At 45.4% G+C, this 23,741-nt stretch overlaps 1 long non-coding RNA gene and 1 other non-coding gene across 2 annotated transcripts; one reads left to right on the forward strand and one right to left on the reverse strand.

The window, feature by feature from the left end:
* Positions 1–7,368: 7,368 nt before the first annotated feature.
* LOC132462225 (5S ribosomal RNA) lies at positions 7,369–7,488 on the reverse strand. Its single transcript, XR_009526784.1, has one exon. It is a non-coding gene; the product is annotated as a 5S ribosomal RNA (ribosomal RNA).
* Positions 7,489–12,360: 4,872 nt separating this feature from the next.
* Positions 12,361–15,218, forward strand: LOC132461377 (uncharacterized). Its single transcript, XR_009526609.1, has 2 exons — positions 12,361–13,984; positions 14,923–15,218. It is a non-coding gene; the product is annotated as an uncharacterized LOC132461377 (long non-coding RNA).
* Positions 15,219–23,741: the final 8,523 nt, after the last annotated feature.

A 23,741-nucleotide genomic window follows, 5' to 3' on the forward strand; every position in this document is an offset into this window, starting at 1 on the left:
TTCATGGTCCAGTGCAATATCCCACACTAATGGAAATAGCCACCCCAGATCTAAATCCGGCTCCAATAATAGTAAGTCCAATCCCAGTTAGGGGACTGATCAACCCTAACCGTGGAAGAGACCCCATGCACAGTCAGGTGCAGAGGGCTCATGGTCTATACCAAGTACCAGGCTATCGGTATCCCGAGCCCCGCCGGCAACAAAGAGAAGAGAGTCACACACTCCCATCTCATAAACACCCAGGATGGTCCCACAGATCCCTGGAGGCACAGAGGGAGGAACCCTCCACCCGGAATCAAAACCCAACAAAGGAACCAACAGCTGGGACGTCAATGCCCGAATGTCAGTGCCGAAACAAGAAAGAGGCAACAGCGATAAAACCAAGTTGGGAGGATAAAAATCAGAATCCCACCAAGGAACAATCAAAATCAACGAGCAAACTAAGACCACAACCACCCTCCTCAGAAGAAGGAATATATGGAGAGGAGAGTGAAGGGGAGGAGGAATACGAAATGTATAACCCACCGAGAGGAAGGAGGCAGGGAGTGCCAGGATATAGGTGTAGGGATATAGACCCTGACAAATACCCGTGTAGAACCGAGACAATGTGCAGGGATCCAGGTTACCCCTCACGTAAACATCCTGTCCTAACGATGTTCGAACAGGTCCCAGAGCCCCGGGCCCCTGAGCAGTGGGAACCGGACTGGTATGAGCCATCCAGGAGGGAAAGACAGCTGGTGGAAAGAGCCCCCACATCCACACAAATCTGCGACTATCCTGGGATAACGAAACCTTGGAAAGAATCATACATGGCCAGTGGTTATGACGCCTGTCATTTGGGATGCATAACAAGGGACAGAAGCGTGATGACAAAAGCCAAAGTAGATTGGGAAACCAGACAGAACATGGACTCCCAACCCCATTCAGACGCTCACACTCATAATAGACACAGAGACAGGACTTACTCTCCAGAGCCCCACCCAAACCCAACCAGGAGAAACGAATGGAAGGGGCAGGGACACACCATCCCCTATGGAGAGGCCGAAGGCAAGGATCGAGGAAGGAACCCATTCTACTACACCCGGCCAACCACAGAGGAACCTCCGCGAACCTATGGAGAGGCCGAAGGCAAGGATCGAGGAAGGAACCCATTCTACTACACCCGGCCAACCACAGAGGAACCTCCTCCAACCACGCCACTAAAAGTAGGGCCTCTGAGCTATTCAGCTCCTGACAGAGTGAAATACTACCCCCATAACCTCATCCAGAAAAGAGGAGGGGAGTACCATTCCTCACAGGGGGTCGGGACGAACTCAGAGACAACAAAATATCTTTTGAAACTAATGCCAGACCGCCAACCACGAGAATCTGAAAAAGATTACGTAAGGAGGCTGCTGGAATCAGGAATGACCACCGAACAATTAGAAGCAGACATAATAAAAATGAGGTTGCGATTGAAGGAACAAATACGGATCCCCCGCTACATGACCATCGCAGACTGGGTGTTTGCGATGTTCTTGCCCGGTGAATTGCCATCACCGGGAGAAAACCTTATCGATGAGTCAATGTCAGCTAGTTCAAACCTGGTTAGAACAGGCATGACTATGCTCATGGCAGTGAATAATCTACTAGACGAAGGAGCGACCTCCACCGACCTGGTGGCAGGATGGAGGATTTGGAGCGACGAACATAGATACATGGAACTCACACTGTACGACAGACGCAGGGCCGGTGAACAGAAAGAAAAAAGTAAAAACAACAAAGGGGAATCCCCGCCCAGGATCTACAGAGACCCAAGAGAAGACAGGAATAATGGAAATAGTCAAGACGGGAGGTACAATAACCAACAGAACGAACGTAAATACAGCAGGCCACCCCAGAACGAAAGAGGTCCCACAAACAATGTCAATTGTTTGTGGTAAACTTTAGAGAACAGAACCCACGGAACCCCAATCCATTAAGAGGTGCCCCAAGACCAGAGCCGGACAGTAACGGAGTACATTTACTTGAGTACTTAAGTACAATTTTGAGGGATCTGTACTTTACTCGAGTATCATTTTTTGGGAGTACTCATGACTTTACTCAAGTACATTTGAGAGGCAAATATTGTACTCTTTACTCCGTTACATTTCTATCCATAACCGTGAGTACCCGTTACTCCTTCTGAAAAATTAAAAATAAAAGGAGAAAAGAAAAATCACGGAAACCCTCAATTTGTTGTTTCCCTCTCAAACGTGATTCCCTCTCAAACTGATTAGGACAGCCTTCAGCCTATCAGCAATCACCTTCGCTTTCCGCCAAAGCCAACTCCATGGTCAGAATTAGATGAGACGATTGTTGATTTGATTGATAAAAAAACTGAGAAACTCACACATACATAGAATTGTTAGTTGAATTTTCTTTTCTGATATTGCATATTTATGTAAGCTGAGCAATTGTTTTTATGTTCTTGAGTATACTGTTATACTGTATACTATTGTGCTATTGCCATGGTAAAAAGATGAAAATTACTTGATTTTACTTTCAATTCCTTTTACATTCTCCAAGGTGTTAACATTTTTCATAACTCCATGTAGGACGTTTCTATACATAAATGTAAGCACTGTGGCAGTAGTAATGCAATATTTAGAAAACATACTCTTGTACTCTTGATACTCAAGTACTTTTAAAAACAAGTACTTCAGTACTTTTACTTAAGTAGACATCTGACTGTAGTACTTTTACTTGTACTTGAGTAACATTTAGCAAGGGGTATCTGTACTTTTACTCAAGTAAGGAAGCTGTGTACTCTGTCCGCCTCTGCCCAAGACCAACATTTCTGGACAGAGACGACTTTATGAGGTTACCAAAGTAGGAGAGAGATCGGAGGGGGGCAGAATACGAGAAATGGAGAAAGGCAAACAACCAGTAGATATAAAAGGAGAAATAGCGAGAGCAGGTTTCCAAGAAGGAGACACGCTATACGCCATAATACCCAATAAAACAGAAAAAAATAAATTCATAATGGAGCAAATATCTCCGCACTAAATCCAGCCACAGGAAAAACCAATCGGGAAAAACAAATAACGATACAATTAGCGGATGGACAGCTTAAACAAGCCATCGTAAAAACCTTTGGTCCCATAGAGGGGGTGGAGGGCCACATGAACCTGCTGGGGGTAAACGATTTTCCCTTAGCAGACACCCATGTTGAGAAACCCCCCCCCAAACCAGGGGCGGGCCGACCCAGCAGGATATGCAGTGCCACCACCTTTATGAAACCAAGGGATATGCTAAAGATAAAAACTAGATTGATAGCCGAATCGGAAATTAAGGATAAAAATAAATTGAAACTGATTTTAGATTTGGGGGAATACTCTGCCTTCAAGAATGATGTAGGTTTCACTCTTCAAATAGAGCCTCACGTCATCCGAGGGGCAATGCCCCCACGAGTGGCCCAATACCCAATAGACTGAAAAGCAATTATCGAAATTGGAGAGACCATCCGCGAATTAGAGGCGATGGGGGTGCTGGAACAGGTGCGCGACCCCCCCCCTGCAACCTACCAATCCAAGCAGTGGCCAAGCCAGATGGGACATACCGGCTGGTATGCAACCTCGTCGAACTTAACAAAAGATCAGCAAGAGATAGCAGATCACTAATAAATCCGAATCGCACAACGAAAACAATGCCAAACTTAAAGTATAAAACATGCTTGGATCTGGCAAATGGCTTTTGGAGTATCCCTTTAGAAAAATTTAGTCAGCTAAAAACAAGCTTTACCTTCAAGGGTAAATCTTACTGCTGGACGAGACTTCCCCAAGGTTACCACAACTCCCCAAATGCATTTCAGACGGTGGTGGAAGACATACTTGAAGGGGAGCCTGTGGTGATATACATCGACGATATTTATATCACCACAGACACTGAGGAGGAACATCTCGAGGTCCTGGAAAGAGTCATCCTAAAATTAACAAAAGCGGGCCTCAAAATAGGTGGGGGGAAATGCGAAATTGGCCAATACAGAGTGAAGTATCTCGGGTTCCAGATAACTGAGATGGGAACGGACGTCTTACCCGGATACCTCGAGAAAACCTTTGAGGAAAAAACCACTACTGTAAAACAAATTGAGTCGCTGCTAGGACGATGCGAATATGTGGCTGGCCACATTCCAGGTTACTCAGAACACGCCAGCCCACTGCACAGGGCGAAAGGTCATATCAGGAGGAAACAACCAGACGGCAAGGTTCTACACGACTCCCCCTTGACGAGAGATGAACTGGAAATGTTGGAAGTACTAAAATCACACTGTTTGGCGGAAGTGCAACCCCTTATGGCCAGGAAAATAGGATCCCCAATTAGAGTAGAGACAATAGTAACCGAGAGAGGAGGAACCTGTGTGGTATAGTATATAATCACAGTGAGGGAACAAAGCAAGAGAAAGACCCTTGTTACTATCACTCCATGACTTTCTCGGGTACGGAACAGCAATACGCCCCAGAGGAAAAATAACTCTGCCTGCATAACAGGTTTTACCCCCAATTAATTAACCTAGGAGACCCCCTTTACGTGCTCTTTATCACAGCCCTTCCCCACATACAGCAGGCCTCGAAGGACCAGACAGCAGGGGCCAAAGCGCAAACGAGCAGATATGGGAAATGGCACATCATGACCACGGATCACAGAGTGAAATACATATTGAACACCTCAAAGGCGAAACCGATGAAACCCCCTAAACCCCAAGAAGAATGGGAACCAGAGGTACACATATACACGGACGGGTCGAAAGTAACAGAGGAGGAGTTAACGAAATGGGCCTTCATAGCAACCACTCCTAGTGGGGTGGTCACTGGCAAGAGATCAGGATACACCCAGGGTACGGCCCAGACGGCCGAGGTAACCGCCCTAGTGGAAGCCCTGGCATGGATGGATACAAAGAAGATGAGAAAGGCATACATATGGTCCGACAGTGCATATGTGCTGAACAGCTACTCAGATTGTCTGAGTCAGGTGGTAAGGGAATGGCAAAACCACAAAGGCGAAGAACTTACGCATACCAGTTTATGGAAGACGGTAGAAGAATTGCGGAAGAAAAAGTGTATTAAATTAAATCATGTACCCGTCCACACAAAGGAGCAAACACAGAAATGTGACGGGAATCGCATGGCCGACGAATTGGCGCAAAACAGAGGGGATTACCCTCGCCAGGCAAGGGCGGTGACAGGGAACATGCTGTTTATGCATCCAAGAGAATGGTCAAAAGAGGGTAATATCGTCATTCCGGGCAATGAGGCTTTTGATCAACTACGAGCAATACATTGCGCGTTGGGACACGTAGGATTTAAAATAACTGAGAAATGGTTACTTAAAACTCACATTAAGGTACTTAATATGCGGAAAATATTTAAGAAAATGAAATCACGATGCGAGCAATGTGCTAATACAGGTGGGGCGAAGCGGCTGCACTGCCCCCCAGAGCCCATCCAATGTAGCATCCTAGGGGAAAACTACTCTGCAGATGTTGCGGGCCCATTTGCCAGCACGACAATGGGTCACAAATACTTCCTGGTTGTCCTTGATAATGGTGGACAGGACGCCAGGGTGTATCCCTTAACAGCCGCAAACGGGAGACAAGTGGCCTTCAAATTTTCGGACTATTTCGCCGGTCGCGGTAGTGCCAAAACCCTTAGAATGGATAATGCAACCCATTTTAAAAACAATTATGTGGCCGACCTGTTAGAGGGGGCAGGAATACAGGCAACATGGAGCGCTCCCTACAAGCCTTCCACCAACGGGGTGGCCGAAAGGTGTGTGGGGAGGGCGAAAGAATGGATCACGGTGAAATGATCCCATTCACTGGGACACCCCCGCCTCCCTGTGGAGGTTGAACGCCCACCTCTCCCTGCACCGCTGGTCCCCAGGAGACCAGCGGTGCAGGGGAGAGGAACGACCGATCACCTGAAGGTGGGACAGAGAGTGTGGATAACTCGCGGTCGGGGTAACAAAGGGGTGGGGACAATAAGACAATAAAAAATATATAAACATAAAATATTAAATGAAATTAAATGAAATTAAATAAAATTAATAAAATAAAATTGTAAAAATAAAATTGCAGCGAAAATTAATAATACTAATAATAAATGTAAAAATGGAGTATTGAATGAAATTGCGGTGATAATACGGAATCAATATTTGGAAGTCCGAGGTACACATCAGCAATTGTAGTAATGACAGGCAGTCATAAAAATCATTCATTTGAAAAATGTTGTTGTATGCGAACATGATGTATCTGCCTTGCCCCCCCTCTCTCACGATCAGCCTCACCAATGCCATGTTGTATGTTGCTCTGCTGTAAACCCGGGGGGACTGGGAGGAGCCTATCAATTTCGCTCCCACTTTAATGGGAGGATGATGGGAACTAGTTCCACATTTTTAATTAAAGCGGATCGCGAAACAATAACTGTCAGACACACCTAAGTGTTCAGTGTCAAGAGGACTCTGACCAAAAACTCCTTTTCCCCTTTCCTGTACTAAAAAACTGTTAACTAACGCACTGGCCTAACCCAGCCCAAACAGCCAGATGGATCTCCGGAACCCCCCAGACCAGATGCAGGAGGAATGACTGAAATCAATAACGGACCAGCTAGGGATACGGTAGATGCAGAGGTGGCCAGTATAGTAGAGGGCATGTCCAACGTTGTGATCACTTATTCATTCGAAGAATGGCCCACATTAGGTGGACCAAGCTATCCAACCCTCTCACGAAACGAGCGCATCTCTGCCGCTCCGTTACTCGGTAACGGAGATGTTACGTCTACGGATGATGATGATGATGGATTGAATTTATATAGCGCTTTTCTAGACACTCAAAGACGCTGTTTACAGGGAAGGGGGAACCTCACTAACCACCACCAGTGTGTAGCACCAACACGGGTGATGCACGGCAGCCAATCTGCGCCAGAACGCTCACCACACACCAGCTTGAGGTGGAGAGTGAGGGAATTAATGAGTCAGACAATTATACAGGAGGATGATAAGGGGGCCAGATTGAATGAGCCTGGTTGGGCCAGAACACCCCTACTCTTTGCGATCAGTGCCATGGGATCTTTTATGACCAAAGTGAGTCAGAACCTCGGTTTTACGTCTCCTCCGAAGGACGGCACCTTCCACAGCACAGTGTCCCCGTCACTGCACTGGGGCATCGGGATTGATGAGTAAGGGGGCCAGAGGGAAGAGTGCCACCTAGAGGCCACCACCCGACACCACTTACAGCACCTGGTATTCCCAGGCGGTCTCCCATCCAGGTACTAACCAGGCCCGACCCTGCTTAGCTTCCGAGATCAGACGAGATCGGGCGTGTTTTTTTTCTCTTTTGGTGACACCCGTCACTACTTACAGCAACCTGGGCTTCTGAGGAGGTCTCCCATCCAAGTACTAACCAGGCCCGACCCTGCTTAGCTTCCGAGATCAGACGAGATCGGGCGTGTTCAGGGTGGTATGGCCGGATCTTCTCAAGGACCCCCCCACCTCAGCTTGCATCCCACCACGACATTCTCAAACGACCAAAATACATCCACCGAGGCTCTGGACGGAATTTTCTGTACACTCACACCAGCAACAAAAACATCCGCTCCTTCTGGTCCACTGGGCCCCGCCCCCTTCCTCGCACAGCCCGTACGGTCAGTCCCGTCAATCACAGTGTACTGTCCCCTCTGCTCAAAGCAACCTGCTACACTCCACTCACCTGTCTGAAACTCTGTCTGCTGAACACCAGATCCCTCAGTAATAAGGCCCTTTTGATAAATGACTTTATTGTTGACCAGAGCCTAGACATTCTCTGCCTCACTGAGACCTGGCAACAACCAAATTACTTCTCCCATCTAAATGAGGCTGTCCCACCAGGTTTTTCTTTTATTAGTAAACCCCGGGTTAATGGGAGGGGGGGTGGCCTCGCTCTCCTCCATCGTGATAACATCAAAGTCACCACTGTCACAGTCCCCCATCACTCCTCCTTTGAATGACTCTAGCTGTAAAACTCTCAGGCCCCAAACCCACTATCATTGTCACCATTTACAGACCACCAAAACCCTCTGCTGTTTTCCTCAAAGAATTCTCATCACTACTTACATCTATATGTGCAATGTCCCCCACTGTTATCCTCCTTGGTGATTTCAACATCCACATTGACAACCCATCCTGTACTTTTGCTAATGACTTCACATCACTTCTGGACTGTCTTGGCATCACACAACATGTCAACCTCCCAACCCATAACAAAGGTCACATTCTGGATTTAATCTGCTGCACTGACATCACTCCCACTAACCTTGATGTCATTGATTTCCCCATCTCCGACCACAAAGCTGTACTTTTTGACATTCATACCCAACTACACAAAACCAAGGAACAACGGACCATCTCCTTCAGAAACATCAAACTTATCAACACCACAGACCTCTCCACCCTGATCAGCTCCTACCCCAACCCTCCCCCAGCTTCCTCCCTGACTGACCTGGTGACTCACTACAATAACTGCCTCTCCTCTTCCCTCACCACCCTGGCCCCCCTGAAAACCCGCTCAGTCTCATTCACCCACACTGCTCCCTGGTTCACTCCTCATCTGCGCCAGCTCAAAGCCACTGGTCGTCGACTGGAGCGACTCTACAATAAGACTTAACTCACTGTTCACCGCCAAATGTATTCGGACCACCTCCATCACTACAAGAATGCCCTCACCACTGCCAAAACCTCATACTACTCCAACCTCATCAACACTGGTACAGGCAACAGCAGAGTCCTCTTCTCAACAGTCAGCCACTTACTTCAGCCTCCTAAAACCCTCCCTCCAGACATTTCCACCACCCAATGCACTGCGTTCCTGGACTTCTTCAGCTCTAAAATCAACACCATTCACCAACAACTGGCCTCATCTCGCACCCCCTCTGATGACCCACCCTGGATGATCACCTCTGGCCAACCTCTCATCAGCTCCCTCTCTGACTTCACCCCAGTAACAGAACAGACCGTTTCAGAACTCATCCGCAAAGCCAAAACCACCACCTGTCAGCTCGATCCTCTTCCCACCTCCCTTGTCAAAGCATGTCTTCCGTCCATCTCCCCCATGAACACCAACATAATTAACTCCTCCCTCACTACTGGTACTGTACCCCCCAGTCTCAAGCTGGCTGCCATCACTCCCATCCTGAAAAAACCTGGTGCTGACCCCACTGACCTTAACCATTACCGGCCCATCTCCAATCTCCCTTTCATCTCCAAAACACTTGAAAGGGTGGTTGCCGCACAACTACAGTCCCACCTTGACACAAACAATCTCCACGAACCGTTCCAATCTGGCTTCCGTCCAAAACACAGCACTGACACAGCCCTAGTCAAAATCACCAACGACCTCCTCCTTGCAGCCGACTCTGGATTACTCACCATTCTCATCCTCCTCGATCTCAGCGCAGCATTCGACACCATCTCCCACCCTCTGCTCCTGGACCGCCTGGCTGGCATTGGGATCACTGGTGCTGCACTCTCCTGGTTTACATCCTACCTCACCGGCCGTCAACAATTTGTTCAACCAAGCAACCACAAGTCTGGGTGTTCAGGTGTCTCACTGGGTGTCCCCCAGGGGTCAGTCTTGGGTCCACTCCTGTTCACCACTTACCTCCTCCCACTGGGCACACTCCTCCGTCACCATGGGGTCCATTTTCACTGCTACGCTGACGACACACAGGTCTACATCTCCACCAAACCCACCGCTGCCATCCCCCCCCACCTCCCTCATCACGTGCCTGGAAGAGATCCGGAGCTGGTTGAGCAGGAACTTCCTGAAACTCAATGGAAACAAGACCGAGGCCCTGCTCATCGGATCCAAATCCACCCTCACTAAATCACAACACACCCCAGCTCCACTCATAATCATCGATGGATTCCCAGTACCCTTCTCCTCCAAAGTCAAGAGCCTCGGCGTCATCCTGGACAACACCCTCTCATTCGCACCCCATGTTCACAACATCACCCGGACTGCATTCTTCCACATCCGCAACATCGCCAGACTCCGCCCATCACTGACCCAATCCAGCACTGAAATCCTAGTTCACTCATTTGTCACATCACGCTTAGACTACTGCAACGCCCTCCTCACCGGACTCCCCACCAAACTCATCAACAGACTGCAGATCATTCAGAACTCAGCCGCCCGGATCATCACCCGCACCAAATCATCTGACCACATCACCCCTGTCCTCATCCAACTTCACTGGCTCCCAGTACACTACCGCATCCAATACAAAACCCTACTCCTCACCTACAAAGCTCTCCACAACCTAGCCCCCAGTTACCTCTGCAACCTCCTCCAAGAATACACTCCCTCGCTCTCCCTCCGCTCAACCTCTGCTGGACTAGTATGTATCCCCACATCACGACTCACTACAATGGGTGCCCGGTCATTCAGCTGTTCAGCACCCAGGCTCTGGAACTCCCTCCCCCCACACATAAAACAGTCAGACACCCTTACAACCTTCAAGTCACAACTCAAAACTCACCTGTTCAAACTCACACACAACGTCTAACGTGATTGTTTGTTTTTGTTTTATTTACTTTTTATTTTTTATTTATTATGTTTATTTATTTATTTATTTTTTCGATCTATCATTTATGATCTATCAATGTCCTGCGAATATCCCCAGGGGCCACGAACTAGATGGGTGGGTCTTAAACCGGGTGTCCCAAGCTCCCCACACAAGAAGGGAGCCTTATGACCTAACGAGGGGACGGGGTAACCACCAGACGAGACCTAGACAAGCTAGGGCGATGAGCAGCCATAGATTTCTCCCTCCCGCACCTAACACTCATGCCCGAGGAGGACCCAACTTCAGGACTCGTGCAGTACCAAGAGACACAACTCCCACGCAGCCTCCACCCCTGATGGGGGTCGGGGCCCTCCGACGGGGCCACACTGGGCCCCTCTCTGCTCAACGACCAGAACACGCCCAACAGACTCGGAGGGAAGGCGCCCACCTGCCCTCCGAGGTGTTTTTCCCGGGGTCCAGGAACACGCAGGAACCAGCTGCTCCGGTTCCAGGAGGGAGAGTGGTTTAAGACGAAGAGCATCAAGTTGAGGAACCCAGAATGGACCTTTAACCACTTCTGCGGTCTCCGGTTGGGACCCCGAGGGTGGCCCCAGCTAGATGAGGACTACCAACACATCTGGCCCCTTCTCTCCATCAGAGAAGCGGACCACCTGATGCCGTACTCCACTCTTGTCGCCTCCACCCCAGAGGACACCAGGAGGAATCCTGACCGGGGCATCATACGCCTGTCCCGGAAGCTGTTTTATCATCTCCCCACAAGGAAGAGGTTCTGTATCCTGGAAAGCAGCAATGGACGACACAGCATCTACTTTGAACGACCCCAAGCCCCTTACATATGGGGTTGGGCTCCGACTTCCGATGTATTTGGACCCCACATGCCTTGGCGCACATAAACAGAGAACTGGGACACCTACAACGGCAGCACCCAACACAAACACTCCCGCACACACAAGTACACTGACGTGTGTCCCGATAGGACTCACTATATTGATGCACCTGGCGTTCCAGAATCACTCAAGAATCGTGCTGTGACACCATGCTGTTAACAAGGTCACCATATATATATAGGTGTGCCTATATATTCTTACGATAAAGTTAATTGCTTACTTTATAACTTCTTGTGTGCCTATATATATTCTTACAATAAAGTAAATTGCCTACTTTATAACTTCTTGTGTGCCTATATATATCTTACTATAAAGTAAATTGCTTACTTTATAACTTCTTGTGTGCCTATATATATCTTACGATAAAGTAAATTGCTTACTTTATAACTTCTTGTGTGCCTATATATATCTTACTACAAAGTAAATTGCTTACTTTATAACTTCTTGTGTGCCTATATATATCTTACGATAAAGTAAATTGCTTAATTTATAAATTCTTGTGTGCCTTATATCTTATGAGAAAGTAAATTGCTTACTTTAGATATTCTTACATGTTAAAATTGTGTGCCTTAAAATGCCAACTGGTTACATTATATACTCTTTTTATGTAGTAAATTGAATGCTTAAACATATCTCCTTGTGGAGAAACATTGGAGGAATACAAAGAACGTGTGTCCCTTTAGACCCCATGATGTATGAACACTAGGCATGTGATAGCATGTGCATGACTTCAAGCTTCTTGTGTTGGCCCTCGGGCAAAATAAGGGAAACTTGGGAACATTTAACAAAGGATCTTTTGTTATCAGAAGGGTTAAGCAGGGAGATCTGCAGAGAGAGCTCAGTCGGTCTTTTTGGGTGTTCTGCTGTTGGTGTGGTGTCGTGTGCTCCGCTCTACTGCTCCAAAAAACGGTGGCCTTCATAGCAATAGATTTTCATCTTAAGGACTCTGACACCGTAGCGCTCGGTTCAGACTCTATCCTTTTTTAGTTTAGTTTTAGAAATCCAACCTCAAGCTCCTCTTGGAGAAACGTTGGTACTTTTAATAGGCTTAGTCTTAAGCGTGATTAAATAAAGACAGCTCTCGGGGTTGTGCGGTGTACTGGGGCACGAGAGTTGCGTCAACGTTAAAACCTGGGCTCCACTCGGGAAACGTTGGTAGTTTAGTCCTAAAAACACCTTCCTTGAGCTCCTCTTGAGAATCGTTGGTGGCTTTAGTAGGTTTAGTCCTAAAACACCTTCCTTGAGCTCCTCTTGAGAATCGTTGGTGGCTTTAGTAGGTTTAGTCCTAAAACACCTTCCTTGAGCTCCTCTTGAGAATCGTTGGTGGCTTTAGTAGGTTTAGTCTTAAAAACCCCTTCCTCGAGAGCCGCTTGAGAACCGTCGGTGGTTTTAATAGGATCCCCCCCCCCCCTCTTACAACGCTGCCTACCCTTCCTGGGGAAAGGCTCAATTAGGATCCCCTCTTAGAGTTAGCAATAGTTTGGTTAAAATCCTGTCCATTTTTCATCTATTTTCTTCTTCTTTTACTGTCTTTTCTTTTCAAAATCTATACTCAGTTGTAAAAGTTATTGTGTTTATTGGACCTAAAAATAAATCTACCTGACTACATTTGTAGTAGGTTAACTCAATCGTTCGAGTCCTTTTCCCTGTCGACTCCTCGACAAAGGCAAAGCAGAACGACGCGCTCTCCCAGCCGATCCCCTCACGGTAAGTGGCGCATTTTACAAGCAATGGTTGATTGTGACTGACGTGTATAGAGGGTGACAAGGCAGAGACGTAAAATAGGTTTTGTTAATTCACAAGGCAAAAAGATACATCATTATTTCGTATTAACCAAGAGAGAGACCTTGATCCCGCTAAACGGGGGGGACAGGTCTGAATTCGTATTAAAGTAACAGTTGTGAAGGGACTTAACAGAGTGACCTGGGTCGGACCGGGTTAAGACTGAGCCGAGCCGGGCCGAGCGCCTAAGTGAAATCGACGAACCATGGAAACAAGTGGGTCTCAACCTAGGTTGGTCCCGGGGAGCGTACGTGCGACACACACACACACACACACACACACACACACACACACACACACACACACACACACACACACACACACACACACACACACACACACACACACACACCTCTGCGGAGCGGTGTGTCGTACGCAATAGTTCCTATAAATCACTCCGCGTGCGGTGCGAACACTCGACAGTAACAGCAGACATTAGTAGTTATGCTTGCTTGGATAAAGTTAGCTGACCAGCTAGGCCTACTAGCCAGCTTGTGCAACATTACTGACAATAGGTAATGTTATGATGCTACTTTAGCACATTGCCAGCTAGCTCACTTAATGTTACCATCGCCACTTAACATCTAGCCTCACTAAAGGCTAACAAGGCATAAATATAGAGCGGTCTGCCATCGGCAATGTCGAACTGAAGTGGAGCTACCGGGACCCACACTGCCTTGCAGGAACTCAAAGCTTGTGGTCTCCATCACTGTCTCCATCTCAACGCCATTTTGCTGGGTATATATACGACTCCACTACTACACCTTTATACCAATGCTCATATCCCATAATATATCATAATATGTTACATTGACTCTTGCATTATATTATACTATATTATATTATATTATATTTTATTAAAGGTTGGGTATGGAATTCTCTTTTTTGGCCATTTTTGCAAAATTACTTGAAATCCTTATCATAACCCACTTACAGCCACTGAGTTAGAAGTACTGACATGAAAATTAAACAAGTCAATCATCTGTGGAACGGGCAGTGCTCGAAAAACTCCAGCCAATGATTTCCATTGCCACCGAGTTGCATTGGACAGTAAGTACGTCAATCAAACGGTCGTACTGCACTCCCCCTCCCCCGCGCGCGACCCCTTCGTGCACGTACTCAAACCTCGTGACCCAGAGCAAGCTTCTGTTTGTTGTTATCCTGCGGTAGCTACTGGAGCTAGCTAACTAGCAAATGACTCGCTCTCGCGCATCTGTGTTTGCTCGTGCATGATTGCGCGTCCATGTACTTGGAATGGGTGGAGTCAGAGTCAGCGTTGAAGGAGAGGGGGTAGGACCATTTGAGTTGTGTATTTTCAAAATCTGCTGGCATTTCGCAAATCCCATACCCAACCTTTAATACAAACACTGAGTACCATTACTTATTTATAACATATAATAGTCTGGTGGGCATTCCATTTTTTATTTGTCTGGCATTTCTGAATCCATTGAGAAAGCCTTTGACTTGCCTTAAATATGTGATACACAATAGAGCCTTAATCCTCATTAATTCAAATTGCTTTGATAAATAATTAGGTTCAAGTTAAATTGACCTGCCACAGACATTTTTTGACAGGCATTAGGTACGAGCATAGTGTTCATACTGCAGAACTGACCACATTTTGCAATGGCTACACAATGAAGATTTATGTTGATTGTTTTTGTTCTTGTACACAGGGAAGGGGAAGCAAGACAGTAATGAGGAGCTGCTGCAATATCTGGAGAGGGAAGATGAGAGGTTCTTGCAGCACAGCAAGGTGATGAACGACGCCTTGCTGTACAAAATGAAAGCAGACACAAGTTTGGTCTCATGGGCGGCGGGCCGCATGGTGGCAGTGAGAGGCTCCCTTCTGCAACTGACCGCACATGAACCGCATGGCACAGTTTTACGTATTTGGTGTATTTAGCTGTATTTACTAAATCATTGTGAGTTTCTTTGCATTGTTATTCAAAATAAACCCATTTTCTTATTAGACATGTCTGCTTTAGTGTGCTTAATAAACATGGCAACTAAATGCAAATTAAAACCGTTCTAATGTCACAAACGAAACAGGTAGAGCTAAAAAATGGTGGCAGTTGTGCCGTAAGAAAATAAAATAATCCTATTATAAATGCAGCTTTAATGTCAGCCCCTTACTGATTAGAACTGATTGAAATAACTAGGTTGATTGATAAGGGGTAATTGACACCCAGTGTTTAAATGTGTTGGCCTGCTGCAGCTTATATATATATATATATATATATATATATATTTATATATGTGTGTGTGTGTGTGTGTGTGTGTGTGTGTGTGTGTGTGTGTGTGGTATATAAAGAACAATATTGGAGAGATGTCTCTGCCAAAACCCTCCTCCCCAGACTTGAAGCTCATACGGGTTGCCAGGTTGTGAGGACACTAAACTAACACGATGGCAAGACGAACAGAGCGCAATCATTTTGAGTCAAGCGCAATTATTATATTTTGAAAATACAAGCGACATGGAGTCCTACGCTGTAAATTGATCAGCTTATGTATATATTTATAATTTATTAATTGACTGCAAATTATGAACAAGGTCATGTGGCATAAGTCCTTTCTGGGCTCTAAGCTGTCTCCTTATTTCAAAGGCAGCTCCAAGATTTACCTGCTAGGGATAAATATTTGGCGAGCTGGAAAATATGTCAATAATAAAAGTTGGAACAAAGTACCTGGATAATAATTAGAGACACTTTATACATTGGGGAAATTAAAGGCCTCAGGGTTCTTTTTTAAATAGGTTAAGTAAGCTACTCACCTCACATGAACCGTCAGTCTGTTCCAGCGTCGGGAGCGTATCTATGTTCCCGGGGTCCTATGTTCCCCGCTTTGTATTTGACGGGGAACATTGGACCCTGTGAGCAAATCTTTTTTTCGTAGGATGGTAGGGGCAAGTACCGCCTTTTTCGCCTCTGATTGGTTAGAATGTCTCTCCTCCGATTGGTTATGGTTAGGGTTAGGTTTAGGATTAACCCTAACCATAACCCTTAACCTGACCCTAACCCTTTGCCCCCGGGGAACATAGGACCTGGGGAACATAGGGATGACCCCCCCAGCGTCTTGAGGCATTGTGGGAGAAGGTTAACTTAATTTGCGTAGGCGTGAGGAGCATCTGTATTTCTATGTGGCCAAATTTGTTTGCGTTAAAATGCATTCATAAAATGCAGAATGGGGCAGGTCCATGAATTGTATTAAAAACAGTTAGTACAGGCATGTCCAAAGTCCGGCTCCCTTACGAAAATGTATTATTTATATGGCCTGCAAGCTGCCATTTTTTATTCATACAAGTTTAAGTTGCAATTTCTCTTTTCACCTCATGGTGGCAGCCCCATTCTGGCTCTAGCGCAGGGGTGCCCAAATTCTTCCCAGTGGAGGGCCAAAATAGAATCTTGTGAGAGCGTCGTGGGCCGAAATGTTATTGTTGCAATACATTAAGTTAAATATGGGTAGGCCAATATATCGCATCCGTGTGCAAAATAAACACTATCACAAAGTAATTTTGAGACATGAATGACACTGTTTATTGTGCTTCACATTTATGTTCAAAGATTTACAGAACATCAATCTGGCTTCTTTAAATTAGAACAATTATTAAAGCACTAGGAAATACTTTAATACAGACATGGAAACATTACTAGGCTTTGGGCCTATATCTTCAAATACAACGACATTTAGTGCAATAGACAAAGTAACATGGGACAAAACATGCCCTCATAGGACCAATGATTGTTCAAACCACTGGTTTGAACAATCATTTGTATACCAGTAATAGTAGTAGAATTGGATAGCTTGAGAAGGTTTGTAGAATTCAGTACTGTACCTGCAATAAACAAAGTAACATGGGACAAACATGCCCATCAATTAAACAGCCACAGGTAGGTTGTTAAGAGTAAGCATGATGTAGGACATCCTACATCATGGCTGCTGGAGCTAAAAAGAGAAAGGTGGATGAAGAGGACCATCAATTCCAGGGGCGATGGAAATTACAATATTTCTTCACTGGAAGCAGAAACTATTGCTTTGGCCTTGTTTGCAAATGTATTGTTGCTGTTGCTAATTAATTGAATATGAAGAGTCACCAGACCACCCATGTGAAGAGACACCAGACCACCCATGTGAAGGGACACCAGACCACCCATGTGTAGAGATACCAGACAACCCATTCTAATGCATTCAAGTTCACAGCGAGCAACCGCAGAAAGAGTGAACAGTACAGCAAAATACAGAGGTAAAAGAAACACTGAATGATTATGTAGACCTATTCTCACCTTGTGGCTTGGATATACTGCCATTTGAACAAAAGACAACATTTTTATTTGACTGTACTAATACAATTCGTTTTACTTAGTTATTTAGCAATTCTTTTGTGCATATTTTTTTGCATGTGCATTTGTTATGGTCAAATTTGTATTAGTTTCCTAGTGTTCTGAATTAATGAAATTGAGTGGGTAAAATGTAGGCTACATTGAAAATATGTTTCAGATAGCTTCACAGGATTCATTACCTGCTACTTCTGCCATTCTAGGGATGAAAAGGAAACACTGAATTGTTTTGTAGAGACCTAATCTCACCTTGTGGCTTGGATGCACTGCAATTTGAAGAAAATACAATATTGTTATTTGACAGCAATTGTAATACAGTTTTTGACTTTGGTATGGTCGAAAAGCAGACATGTGAAATTCATGCATGTCTTCTCAAATTAACCTGCGCAGATAGACAATTTCTCACTGGTGGTTCCTTGTGTGGTGTCATCTGCATATTGTGGAAGAGACCTTTATTGTTTTATTTTTTTTGTTACCGTCAAATTGAATGCAAAAGACTGTTGCACACACACACACAAACACACACACAGACACACAAACACACACAAACACATGCATACACACACACACACACACACACACACACACACACACACACACACACACACACACACACACACACACACACACACACACACACACACACACACACACACACACACACACACACACGCACACACACACACACAAACACATCTGTTTAATCAAATTCTTTAAGGGAATTGTAACCATGTTTTGCAATTTAAAGCCTATTGAGCAGTGTTATGGCAATCTATCTTTAGAACGTTTAAAAATGCAATGAGGTGAAATGGATTAACTGTGTCACATTCAAAGAAACCTCCTACATAATCCTTGATAACATATACATTGAAGAAGTCCCTTATGTCACGCCGTCCACCTCTGCCACCTAGCGAGGCCAGTCTCTCATCATCCATTCACCCCCCACTCCTGCCAATGGCAATCGTCGCTAGATCGTTGTTCAGTCAGTACCTTGTCCCTGGCCTCTCCTTGTGTTAAGATTATTTGGTCATTGTGTTCCGTTGCTCGCGCTAATAATCTCCTCCCTGTGTACAGTCTGACTACCCTCCTGTGACCGAACCCTCACCTGTCTGACTACCCTCCTGTGACCGAACCCTCACCTGTCTGACTACCCTCCTGTAACCGAAACCCTCACCTGTCTGACTACCCTCCTGTAACCGAAACCCTCACCTGTCTGACTACCCTCCTGTAACCGAACCCTCACCTGTCTGACTACCCTCCTGTGACCGAACCCTCACCTGTCTGACTACCCTCCTGTAACCGAACCCTCACCTGTCTGACTACCCTCCTGTAACCGAACCCTCACCTGTCTGACTACCCTCCTGTAACCGAACCCTCACCTGTCTGACTACCCTCCTGTAACCGAACCCTCACCTGTCTGACTACCCGCCTGTAACCGAACCCTCACCTGTCTGACTACCCTCCTGTAACCGAACCTTCACCTGTCTGACTACCCTCCTGTAACCGAACCCTCACCTGTCTGACTACCATCCTTTAACCGAACCCTCACCTGTCTGACTACCATCCTTTAACCGAACCCTCACCTGTCTGATTACCCGCCTGTTGCCAACCCCTCGCCTGTCTGACTACCCGCCGGCCATCAAGCGCCTTACCCCGCTCCCCGCCATTTCTTATTTGTTGCCATCCCTTATAATTTACTCTCTGTATCAGTCTCAGTCCGTGTTGAGCCTTTGGGTCCACTCGCTCTACTTCCCCCTAACACCTTTAATAGTCATCAATCACATTGGTGTTCAGATTTAAATGTGAAAGAAAAATAATGTCTGGATGTTTTAAAGCTTTGGGTACATCCCAGCATGTAAAGTTACTCACATTGCATTACAATGAAGTCAGTGAGGCAATTCTTGTCCCCCGTGGTAAAGTTACTTCTCCAAATGTGTGTATAGATGGATGGCTCATCTCTTTCTTCCTAATCTTTCATACGATCCAGGGGACTGCTCAGGAACCAATGCTCTGAGCATGTCCACGATCCCGGGGGAAACGGTGGAGAGTTATTAATGTGATGGAGAGAGAGATTTGTAAGACTGGGTTCAGGTTTTCCGTTCTACACATGCTTACCATTGAACGGTGAAACCGGGCTGCCTCATGATAATGAATAAAGCTTGGCAAAGGTATTATTTGGTCCCAACTGTATAAAACACACAGTGGACTTGATGCTCACTGCAATAAATCATGTCCTTTAAAGGGATTGATCGACTGTGTTGGACTGAGGACTTCCCCACAGGCCGTGCCTGTGGAGAAGTCCTCAGCCCCCACCGGGGAGCACCCCTTTAACGTCCAATCAGGGAAGCTGCGATAGCGGAGCCTCAAGTCACACCGGCTCCAGATTATTCTGTGCGGCGTCTGAACTCTGTCCCCTGGTGGCGAGCCGTCTCCCTCGATGCATCTCCCGTCCCCGTCCAATGAACTCAAACTTGTTGTGTCACCCCTCCCCCCCTTCCCCCACAATCACATCTCCACAACATCTCCCTTCGCACCGCATCGCCCCCTTGTGTGTTACATTTAACCGCTGCACAAAATCAAGTCGCTGCAACAGGCAATAAAAACTCTGCATATATATATGCATGTATTATCTTATAGCTGTATGACATCTGGAATGCAGAATGGGACATTATGAAATGAAAAAGGAATTCAGGAATTACAACGTGTATTTAATAAATGTATTAAATCATTTTTAAATTCAGCAGTGAATAGAAATATAATTGCAAAAAATGTAATTGTCTTTTTCCGCATGTATTCTTTTGTTTATCTGTGTATTCATTCCCAAGTGTGTATATGCATACACTCACTCTGTGACAACGAGATATTTAATGTTTACTTTGTTGTTTCTGCATTTCCCTCTGCGCCTTTCTTTTCACTTTCCCGTACCTCAGAAGTGTTTCCTTCTCAAAATTTCTTAAAAAAGGTATGTTTCTGAACAACATGAAGACTTAATAATTGCAGGGGAAACAAATTGACAACAACAACAACAACATTGTGGCAGGGATTCTGTATGTCCTCTTCTTTAATTCCCTTCTTTCTACAGGAATTACAGTAAATGGCTGGAAATAAGCCACCTTGAGAGAGAGCAAATGGGTTAGTACACCTTTAACAGAGCTTTTCAGTTCAAAGGAGTTTAAAATTGCCCAAGCTGGAGATTGGTCACACGTTGAGCACCACGGAGAGCCAGCTTTTAATCCTTACGGACACTATAGTGTGTTTGTATGTTTGTGTGTTTGTGTTTGTGTTTATGCGCGTGTGTGTGTGTGTGTGTGTGTGTGTGTGTGTGTGTGTGTGTGTGTGTGTGTGTGTGTGTGTGTGCGTGTCCCACACACGAAAAAAACCACACACATACACAAAGTGCAGGAGAGAAGCAACACATAATGTTGAAACATATTTCCCCTCCCCCTTCATACATAGCCAGTGTTGTTCCCATAGAACAGATGCTAAGCAACGCTTGTTCTTTAAGGCTTGGTGAAATTAGCAGTGGCATCAGCCCCCGGGCTCACCAGCATCACAGCACCGTTTGAAGAACTCCTCCAGTGACAGAAAAAAAAGAATGAAAATGAAAAGATACACCTGAGAGGAAGAGAGACAGCAGCAGTATACACCGGCAATTAACCTGAGAGCCAAGGTGAGTCGATGTGTTTCAGACATGCATAGAGAACAACCTCGACTAAACACAATTGTTCCCAGTTTAACACAAAACATCAGTACAATCAAACACATAAATGATCCTTTATTTCATCTTTATTAAAACCGTTAAACAGGAGTCTCTTGTGACTCTGTCGTAGAGCTGGCTTTTGAATTTATAAATGTAAATTGATGTGTGTGTGTAAAAACATTAAATGAGGAAATGAATATATATAGCACGCAAACCACAGGATGCAGGAAAACCATTAAAGGAACACTCTTTTATGGAAATAAGGCTATTCCTCATTTACCAAAAGTCAACTGAGAAGCACCTTGCATATTTGTCTGTGAAAATAACCACACCTTGATTGTTTTAGAGCTACACTTTGAGTTGGTTTATCTGCGGTCCCTGTTTGACTGGTCCACATTCAACTTGCCCTCTTGGGACATCACCAGGATGAGCAGTTTGCACGGCATCATAGTTTGAATAAATCACAAAAAGATATATAGCAAACACTCAAAAATCGAGCTCTAAAACAATCAAGGTGTTGTCTTTTGGTTTTTTAGAATCACTGTTCAGGAAGATACGAGAAATGGCTCAAAGAGCTTCATTCTGGAGAAGCTGGAAAGTAAAATGTAAAAATGGAATTGACATATATTTTACTGAGCAAGTGGATCTCCTCTGCTCCCATTGATTTCGACCACCTCACAGGAAAGCTACCTTGGTCGAATGTTGGGCTGGGCGGAAAAACGAAAAACAAACGCAACAGTGCTTGTTGTTTAGTGAAATATAACTCACTTAAGGGAACAATTTCAATCGGTCAACTGCGATGACAGTTAGTCAGTATGATGCAACGTGTTTGACATTCCAATCGTCATCAAATCATCTTAATACCAAGTGATGACATATTCAACCAATTAGAAATGACAGAAAAGCTTTTTTCACCATTTTGATGCCAACAATTTGTACACACATTTACAACAATTCTGAACAAATGTTGACTTTTTAAACAGCTCAATCTATTTCACACACACCTTGGAACTCTGGTGAGTGAAACTCACAGGTCCCTCGATCTTTGCTTTCTCTATGATTTTTAATGTGTTCAAAAGTTGAGAGTATTGCATACCGTGTTCATCCTCCAACAATCAGAAGGAAAGCTAAGAATCAACTCCCTAGGTGGTGCCACCAATTAGAAGTAAAGCCAACTCTTGGTTGAAAACACTGCAGCTGACTCGGACAAAAACGAATCAAGTAATTGTACTTTAACGCTTGACCCCACTGTGAACCATTATTGTTAGCTTCAACACCACTGATAGAAATAAAGCAACATTGACATTAACACTGATCTGGTCCCTTCCAGTAGCGAGCCCTGTTGTCGGCACCCATGAGGAACACAGAATGGTGACAGACACTCCTGACTCAGTGTTGCAATCGGAGAAGCGGCCAGTTGTCAGATTGCAGCAGTGTTACTTTACTGCACCCTGATTGTTGCTCAGGAGGCAACCTTCCAGGGCTGTTAGGTGACTTGACTCAAGCAAACACACACACACACACACACACACACACACACACACACACACACACACACACACACACACACACAAACACAGGTGCAGTTGCGAGGACACCGAGCATGCACACGCACCCACACCCACAAACACACACACACACCCACACACACACACACACACGCACGAGTCCACGTGCGAGCACAACAAGCATGCACACGCACCCACATCCACAAACACACACACACACACACACACACACACACACACACACACACACACACACACACACACACACACACACACACACACACACACACACACACACACATACACCTTAACAAAGTACCATGGGCATGACAGCTCTGCTCCCTTTAGCCCAGGTTTATTCCTACTCGCAGAATGGCTTGTCTTTTCCCTCTCCACCGCGGACCGTTCTGGCTGCCAGAGAGCCTATATTGTATGCAGCAGGCTGGCTGTTAAATAGGCTGGTCTCCAGGGACAGACTGGGACCGCAGCTGAGCGGACCGCTATGCCTAGGCTTGTGCACAGGATAGTACTGGGAGTGTGCACTGGCCAGCAGACTACTATGGCGTGCATTCAGTTTGATATCTCTAGAATGGTGCTGAGTGGATATTCAGTAATTAGAGGAGAAATACCCATTGAAACGACCTTCTCAATGGTGTCTGTTCCAAACCTTAAAGTTTAAAGAATTCATTACCTTTTATACATTGTTCTATTTAAGGTGTTTCTTTACTGATATAAATCCCACTATCTGATAAAAGCTTTAAATATCGCTACTGCTTGAATGTTTACCACTGAAATAAGTGTGGCTCTTCACACATCTATCCAAGTGCTAAAAAGCCTTTTGTTTGTGTCTATCAGCTAAAAATAACTTTTGTTGATGATACCCAAACTGGGGCAGCAGAACTCAAAAGAGCCGCTGAGTTCAGACTGCTTTCCGTTTAGCTCATATTTTT

Source organism: Gadus macrocephalus, chromosome 7, assembly GCF_031168955.1.
Source record: "Gadus macrocephalus chromosome 7, ASM3116895v1".
NCBI lineage: Eukaryota > Metazoa > Chordata > Actinopteri > Gadiformes > Gadidae > Gadus > Gadus macrocephalus.